Below are 7,771 nucleotides of genomic sequence, written 5' to 3'. Positions count from 1 at the left end.
AAGGAATAGGAATCTCATTCCCATGGGGGGTTGGGAATAAAAATGTGGGAATGAGAATAAAATATAAATTTACTTTTCTATCCTTCTAATTTTTTCATATTTCCTAAATCACCCTTGTTCAAATCACACATAATTTTATTATTTTAAATATCATTAATAATAATAATAATTATTATTATTATTATTAAATTTTATTAACTTTGTTATTTTAGTTATTATTAATTATTATTATTATTTTCATTAATATTATCATTATTAACAATAAAAATAATGATAAAAATATTTAATTTATCATTATTAACAATATTATCCTTATTGTTGTTATTATTATTATTAATTTTATTATTATTATTATTAAATTTTATTAACTTTATTATTTTAGTTATTGTTAATTATTGTTATTATTATTTTTATTAATATTATCATTATTAACATTTATCATTATTATTATTATTAAAAATAATAATAACAATAATTAATAATAACTAAAATAATAAAGTTAATAAAATTTAATTTTAATAATAACAATAATAAATGTTAATAATGATAATATTAATAAAAATAGTAATAACAATAATTAATAATAAATAAAATAATAAAGTTAATAATAATAATAATAAATTTTAATAATGATAATATAATAAAAATAATATTAACAATAATTAATAGTAACTAAAATAATAAAGTTAATAATAATAATAAATGTTAATAATGATAATATTAATAAAAATAATATTAACAGTAATTAATAATAACTAAAATAATAAATTTAATAAAATTTAATAATAATAATAATAAATGTTAATAATGATAATATTAATAAAAATAATATTAACAACAAAAACAATAATGATAATATTGATAAAATAATTATTTTTATTAATTATTAATACTATGGGTATTTTGGTAAAATGATTCTCATTCTTCATTCCCATTTATTTTGCCAAGTAAACACATCAATGACATTCCAGCATATTCTCATTCCCATTTATTTTTGCCAAGTAAATATTGAAATCTCATTCCCATTCCCAGCCCATTCTCATTCTACCATATTTTCATTCTCATAAAGTAAACGCACCGTAAAAGATAAAGTTAAAACTTGGATGCAAAACCTTAGATTTGAATCAATAAGAACTTCGAATAACATGCAAGAACAATTTTTGAAAAAAAAAATTCCACCTCATAGAATCAATTCTTTTAAAATACAAATCACTTCTTTCAGTCAAAAAAATGGAGAAACATTGTACCAATGTTGGGATGAGTTTAAAGAATTGCTTGACATATGTCCACACCATGGTTTTAAAACTTGGTGATTGGTCACTTATTTCTACGAGAGCTTGGCACCCTAAAGTAGATAGGTTGTTGAAATGATGTGTAATAGTAAATTTAGGGATAAAAATCCTAAAGATGCACTAGATTACCTTGACTAATTAGCTGAAAATGCACAACATTGAGATACTGTTGGAACTTTTAAATTGACAAATAAATCACAATCATCTCTATATGGAAGAATCCATAACTTTAGGGAAGATCATGATTTATAAGGAAAATATTATAAATATTATAAAATGGTACAGATAAACGATCAACGGCTGATGTTTTTTCGCGCAATGGCTGGGTACGATTAACGGCCATATATAGTTAAATGATTGCAATTAGTGCGAAACACGGTCTGGTCCGCTAAATAAATGATTGTAAAAAAACTAGTTACCGAGCAATAATTCATTGAAAAATGTAGACAGTAATCGTAGAGTCTAGAAAAGTAGATAATATTTGAAAAGAAGTATGCGATTTGAGATAAAGTTTGCCGGCAATAATTAATTACCAGACAAATTAATTTTCTTTTCAAAATATTATTTCATCTGTTTGTTGCATACTGGATGAATCCCTAATAGTCTGCATACGAAACTTTAACTTAATTGTGTGGTTGAATCAAAAATCTTGATATCAAAAAAAGACTTAAGAATAAATCTTGATATTATGATTTCAGCCGTTAGATGCATCCAAGCCTGAAATTATTTTAGCCTTTTTTGAAAGTAAAACACGCAACTATCTATTAACAAATTAATTTTGTTTTTGAAAGAACAAATCTTGATGCATCATTTGGTTTCGGGCAGCACATGCCTCCAATTTATTAGAGTTCCTAAGAACAAATTATTTTGTTCATATTTTTTGACTTACGATTTGTGCGGTTAATAAAATTCCCACTACTTTTCACTATTTTTTCTTTTAATTGGCTAAAGGATTTCATTTGACACTGTTTTTGAGATGGCAGAAAATAATTTTAAAATTTTAAAAGTTAATTTTAATATTTGATATTTTTTAAATTATTTTTACCTAAATCATGTTATTCTACAGTAGATTTGTAAAAGCTGGAAAAGAGTCGTACCCTTGCTCTCTTTCTCTCTTGCTGGACAAAGTCATGATATATAAAAGGCATATAGGGGGCTGTGGGTATACATGCTTTAATCTTATCAAGTGATGATATTGGACCACAACAAATTAAGTGACTACTATTAATTTGGATAGACCAATAGGTTAGTCATAAAAAAGTGTATGAAGATGTTGGATAACTATGAAGTAATCATAAACCATGTGATCAAGTGAAGATATTAATTGGATAATAATGAAGAAATAATTAATTTTCATGGACAAACCGGTGGGCTTAGTTTGGATAGATTTTACGTTTTGATTTTGCTAATAGAATATTTAATTCTCGGTACCTTACAATATGACTTAATTTAATTTGCTAGAGTATACTATTTAATTTATGTGCGCTTTAATTTGGGGGCATTATTAATGTAGTCATAGACGCAAGGGTAACAGTTACAGCATTAATTCTTTCGTCAATTGAATATAAAATAGCACAAAAGCAAATTGGTACAAGATTTTTCAAAATCCAATCTTGCTCACTGTTAGTTATAGAGACCACTGATACTTGACTTTTTTTTGTTACTAAGCATAAACCACAAAGCTTTAGGTTTTAAAAAAAAAAAGAAGAAGAAGCCTGTTTTGATTATTGTATTAAATTTATTATTCGGATAATAAGTTTAATACAATTAATTTATTTAAAAATTATCCATCATATAACAACTAGAGATGACAATGGGGTGGGGTGGGGTGGGGTGGGGTGGGGTGGGGTGGGGTGGGGAGGCTACCCTATTCCCCACACCGTTAAAAATTTTGCCTCCAATTGCCACTCCATTCTCCAATGAATTTAGTGGGGTGGGGATGGGGAATCCCCACATGAGAAATGATTTCCCCATCTCCATCCCTCCCCATTCCCCATTTATTTTTATTTGATAGTAAATATAGATACATGATTTCGATAAATTAAAAATTAAAGACTTCAATAAAATCATTACTATATTATGAAGTATTCAAATTATTTAAAAAATCTTCAAATGTCTGAAACAATATCTTGAAATGATATCAAAACTAAAAAATGTTTGAAGAGAGCGGTATTTTAAGATAGAAAAGAAAATATAACAATGTTTTAAGGTTGAATAAAAATTATATTATAGGGTTTTCTTTTAGTTATACTCATTTATATCAAGTGAAAATAAAAAAAATTATTAATTGACATTGTAATTGATAAAAAAATTATTAATTAAAAATTAAAAAAATATTTATATATAATGGGGATTAGGGTGGGTGTGGAGTAGGAAGTACAAAATCAAACCCCATCTCATTAAGAATTTGGAGATTATTTTCTCTCACTCCCCACCTCATTCTCCAAAAATTATTCAAAATTCACCCCATTTAAAGTGGAATGATATGAATGCTAATGTTTATAAGGAGAAATCAAATGAAACAGAAAAAATTAGATGACAATTTGGGTTAATTCGAATAAACTCAAATCTCCAGATAAATACTGGTTATTTGAGAAACCAATAAACTCTCAATTACAACTTTTATGTTGCCAAAATAATAAACTCATGATACTTTTTATTGACTAACATCAAGCTTTATATAATAAAGCTTATTTAAGATTACAACCTAAAAATTAGTAACATTGTTTTCACATAATGCGCCATTACTTACATGTAGTTCCACAAAATAAGTGACAACTTTTGACTAGTTCAAGATTAACTAATACCATAAAATAAAATAAATAATTTTAATTATTTTAAGAGTTTGTATCATGGAGTCCAGCGGACCCTAACCCATGGAAAATTTTACCATCCCTAATAACAACTATCTCTATATGCTCTTTATCATATATCAGTTTTTTTTTTAACACTTTTTTCTATGTCTAGCAGTCTTCATGTACACGTTGCAATTCTTTTATTTTATGTCTGTAGAGGTGCTTGCTATAGTTCTTATTTTGCATTCTCAAGATTAATTTTTCAAGTATTTTTACATGATTGAACTATTATATATATGGCACATTATTATTTTCTAATGAGACATCTATTATTCCTTTTTTTTTTTGGTAAAATCAAGATTATTATCAACTCCATTTGGTTTTGATATGGAAATTGATTACGAGAAGCATAGATTTAAACTCTTCGATATTGGCTCCTCTAGCACACATAATTTTACTTGTCTCCCACTCCCAAAGGGTGAATATGCTCATGTGAGTCATTTCATAGATCAGAAATCTACTCCACAAGAATCATTAATCACTAAAAATAATATGATCATTTTCAGTATCCATTTATTTGCAGGAATATTTCAAAACATTTTCAGTATCCATTTATTTGCAGGAATATTTCAAAACATTACATGACAAAATACGTTGTATTAGCGTCGGTGGTTTTTTGATAAACCTTGTCTTGACTCTAATATGGTCAATGATTCACAATTGAAAAATTACTTTATACGCGCGCGCGCATGTATATATATAATCATTCTCAGGTGCGGACGCCCATATTTTTTTTAATACGGATAAACTTTTAAATTGTGCGGTTTTAAAGAGTTAAAAATTAATTCTCTTAAATTCCACGGTTTTAAAATGTGTTCGTATAAAAAATAAATGAGAACACCTGCACTAGATAATGACTATATATAATTATTTTTAAATTATGTTTTGGCTTAAGCTACTAATGTCACCGTCATTATTTCAAAATCTGAATGGGTTTCCATCTCTCTTTCTCTCAGTTTGTGTGATTGTAAGAATGGATTAGTTTATTTGAGACCCCAAATCATCTCCCCTAAATCTCTATCCTAATTTTTCTCAAACTCGCCTCTTCTCACTTAAAGTCTTCCTGTGAATCCCCTTTTAGTCAAACTTATCTCCCCTTCATTTATCTCAAATTCAACCCCACATTCCCAAACTCAGCCGCAACTGGCTTGCAAGTAATTTCAAAATACGGAGGGGCTGCTTTGTTATCTTGTTTAATAGGTTTTCCCCCGTTAAATTTTACAGTTTTCTGTTTCTATTCTTTGATGAGAAGCTTTCGTGAATCTGTGATAGAATGTGACAGAATAACTGTTGCATGCGGATTCAATGTGATCAAACAGATCCTCCATATCGTCCCTCTAAACACGCATCTGTCCATTTACTGGCTTGTAATTTTTCTCCCCCCGCTCATTTCCTTTAATAAATTAATTGGGAGATTAATTGACCTCCAGTAATTGTGAAGAACTCATGTTTTTTTCCAAGTCCCGTCGTACAGCAGCCCACGGTTTGACAAGTTAAAGTCTTATCAAAAGCAGTCGAAAAGTTTTAAAGTTTTATTAATTTGTCCCAGCGCAAATTAGATTGACTCACGGACCATTCTAACAAGCAACATTTTACTCTAATTAAAATAGATGTTTATACCATATGAAAATTGTGTAATAGAAGGTTCATAGAGTTGGAATGCTTTTGAATATATATATATATACATATATATAACAGGTTGTAATGGCATTATCACGATGACACAAGCCATTTAAGAAGCATAAACGTTCGTAATTAATTATAAAGATCTTGGTTCCCAGCGAGCTGCAATTATTAGCTAACTAATAGGTAGACTTTGTTTAACAAATATTCAAGAAGAAAGAGAGCACAATTAACTAAACTAATATGTGGACAAATTCAAATGATTTTATATCTATTAATGGACTAATTTAATCAACACATTGATACACAATAGTTTTATTTATTAATTAAAGAAGACAAAGTACATGAACGCAAACAAAGATAATCTCTTGTATAAGAGATTTTTGTAAGTGAACTGAACTAAATTGACACTCTTATAATTGATAGATAATAACTGTACCCATCTTTTTATTTAATTATATATATCATCATCCAGATTGCAGACACTTACCCATAATAATCAGGATTTCTCCCATATTGAGGAATAACAATAAGATCAAGATTGTCATTCCCAACATCATCATCAGCAATACTGGAAGGGGGGAGTAAGTAACCTTCTGACGGATCGCTCATACCTAAAAATTTTATATTGAAAAATATATTCATAAATGCATATATTAAAAAAAGAATTATAAATGATATTCAACAGAAGTTGGCCCTTCTCAAAAAAGAAACTGAAGTAGGCCTAAATACCTGCGCCAGGAAGAGTTTTCATATTCTTCAAGTCAGAAAAGATATTTGCTAGCTTCGAGTGCACTATATTAAAAAATAAGTACTTGAGCGAGTTCTTGCTTCTGATTTGGCATGATATATAGAGATCAAGTCGCCTACGGTGCCAAAGTGGGTAGTTGTGACGTGCAGAGTATAGATAAGGCATCAACGGCTCAAGTTTTATCGTACAATTAGTCGGTAAGATTAAGGGCTAAGATTCAATTTGGGCATGTGCCAAACGGGGGTGATTGTGACGTTGCAAAGTATAGATAAGGCATCAACGGTTCAAGTTTTATCGTACAATTAGTCGGTAAGATTAAGGGCTAAGATTCAATTTCGGCATGTGCCAAACGTGGTCCAAAAAGTAAATAATTGTAAACATGAAGACGAACCGACAATCAAAGCATACCAACCAAATTTAATGCGCGTGGAGATTGGGAGTAATTTGGCGGTAATTATGAAGGAAAAGGATATTTATATTCCATAATTTATTTAATTATGGACATAGACCTTAATGTTTAAAAAATAGTCTCGGAAATGGCCCTTTCGATTATTTTATTGTTGGACTCTGAACAAAAATTGATTTCAGTTTATTGTTTTATAATAAATAGAATTATAATAAAATCAAAGTAATAAATAAATACATTTTAAGTTCAATTTAGTATTAATAATCTGTCGTACATATTTATCAATACTAAAATTTCGTTAATATTACAACTCCTAATCTTTTTCTTGACTAGTTAAAAGTATATTTTGAAAGACTGTCCAAACGAACTTGGCCCCCTCTGATTCCCACCTTATTAAAGATATCACGATATCCAAAAGGATTAAAAAAAAAATGAAGAACATTTGAAAAATTAAGGTTATGTGCATTGCTTGGGTGCGACCATACCATCACTAAAGCACCGGATCCCATCAAAACTCTGCAGTTAAGCATGCTTGAGCGAGAACAGTACTAAGATAAGTGACCTCTTGAGAAGTCCTTGTGTTGCACCCCTCCTTTAAAAAAATAAAAAAAAAGTTATGTGCATTACTTTACACGTTTCTTACATATTTTAGTGAGACCGATGAATCTTTAATGAAATTATACTTTTTAATAATCATAATCGTGATTGGTTAATATATTTATGAGAATATTTTATTACTTTTATAGTTATAAAAATGATGTCGTAGACATGTTCCATTTTACACATCCTGCGCGGACTTTTTGGTGTTCATGACTAATTGTGGCTAGCTGTTGTTGTTCGGGTG

The 7,771-nt window shown here is 28.6% G+C and overlaps 1 long non-coding RNA gene and 1 pseudogene across 1 annotated transcript; one reads left to right on the top strand and one right to left on the bottom strand.

Moving 5' to 3' along the window:
- Positions 1 to 6,017: 6,017 nt before the first annotated feature.
- Positions 6,018 to 6,676, bottom strand: LOC112098470. The gene is made up of 2 exons (XR_002905566.1): positions 6,503 to 6,676; positions 6,018 to 6,384 (listed from the first exon to the last, which is right to left on the bottom strand). It is a non-coding gene; the product is annotated as an uncharacterized LOC112098470 (long non-coding RNA).
- A 722-nt stretch (positions 6,677 to 7,398) lies between these two features.
- On the top strand, positions 7,399 to 7,517 carry LOC112098684 (annotated as a pseudogene).
- Positions 7,518 to 7,771: the final 254 nt, after the last annotated feature.

The sequence above is a fragment of the Citrus clementina genome, unplaced genomic scaffold, assembly GCF_000493195.1.
Source record: "Citrus clementina cultivar Clemenules unplaced genomic scaffold, Citrus_clementina_v1.0 scaffold_5, whole genome shotgun sequence".
NCBI classification, from domain to species: Eukaryota; Viridiplantae; Streptophyta; class Magnoliopsida; order Sapindales; family Rutaceae; genus Citrus; species Citrus x clementina.
Note: the sequence above shows the minus strand (reverse complement) of the source record. Positions and strands in the feature narration are given on the sequence as shown.